The 1,331-nt window shown below is 39.1% G+C and overlaps 1 pseudogene; it reads right to left on the reverse strand.

Annotated features, from left to right (window-relative positions):
* Positions 1-654: 654 nt before the first annotated feature.
* On the reverse strand, positions 655-1,110 carry LOC149241541 (small ribosomal subunit protein uS19 pseudogene; annotated as a pseudogene).
* Positions 1,111-1,331: the final 221 nt, after the last annotated feature.

Raw genomic sequence — 1,331 nt, forward strand, 5'->3', positions numbered from 1 at the left:
GTTCTCTCAAAAACATTGGCACCTACTCTATGTCAAATCATCCCAGCTGCAATAAATTGAAAAAGAGGAGGGTAGTATTGCTACTTACAGGCAAAGGATCTGGTTGGGAGGTTATTTCTTTTTTTCTCATGATACACTCTTGACTTGGGCAACATTCTACATCTCCATAATTGTATAACTATTGTAGAGGATGCAACTGAGGCATTTGGCACTACAAACTAGGAAGGGACTGCAATACTAAGTCTGCCCGGAAGCCTAGTATGAAATAGAGTTTATTTACAATAAGTGTTATTGGCTTTGAGCCCTCTCCCAACCTGATAAGGAAGAAGAGTAGTAGGGAAGGAATAATTAAATGAAATGATATTTTAACGTTTACAAGCTGACTAAAAATAATCTTTGAACCAAAATTTTTTTTTGTTGATGGAAGTTTCATCAAAATAACCAAATAGTTCAACTTGTACAATATATATATAGTGCATTAGCTAATTAAACGTAAAAATACACCCAAAATTACTCTTCAAAAATTCATTTAAGCATTGTGAAAGGATTTACTAATGTGAATATGCAACCAATTATTTGTGCCTATACTGGTAAGTCAGAAATAGTTAATAATAACCCACTTATTATCCATCATATCAAATGATCTAAGCTGGTCTACTTCAGAGGAATAAAACTAGAGGAGTGTGTAGCACCAATATCAGGTCTTCCATGCTTAACTGGCTTATACGAAATAGAAAACCCTTCCAGATAATGGCCAATCATCTCAGGCTTGATTTTGACCTGATTGAATGTCTTCCCATTGTAAACACCAATAATGCTACCAATCATCTCAGGAACAATTATCATGTTACGGAAGTGGGTTCTAACTGGTTGTGGTTTCTCACTTGCAGGAGCTTCCTGTTCTGCCTTATGGAGCTTCTTGATCAAGGCCATTGGCTGCCTCTTCAAACCTCGTTGAAACCTTCTTCAAGCATGAGCATGGAAGAGCTTGATGATCTCTTCAGAGGTCATGTCCAAAAGGGCATCCAGATCAACACCCCTATAGGAGAACTTCTTGAACGTTCTCTTCTTCGTCTGCATTGTGCCAACATCCACATCCGCGTCCGCCATGGCTGTAATTGAATCAACAGACAACACCCCTGCTCTACTCCAACAAACACACTCAACGAACACCTTACCTCAAGGGCATCCAAATCAACACCCTTGTAGGATATCTTCTTGAACGTCCTCTTCTTCGACTGCACTGTGTCAACATCCACACCCACATCTTCTATGGTTGCAATTGAATTAACAAACAACGCCTCTGCTCTACTCCAACAAACGCACTCAAG

The sequence above is a fragment of the Pinus tabuliformis genome, chromosome 8, assembly GCF_031772625.1.
Source record: "Pinus tabuliformis cultivar Carrire ecotype Pingquan chromosome 8, CPIR1, whole genome shotgun sequence".
NCBI lineage: Eukaryota > Viridiplantae > Streptophyta > Pinopsida > Pinales > Pinaceae > Pinus > Pinus tabuliformis.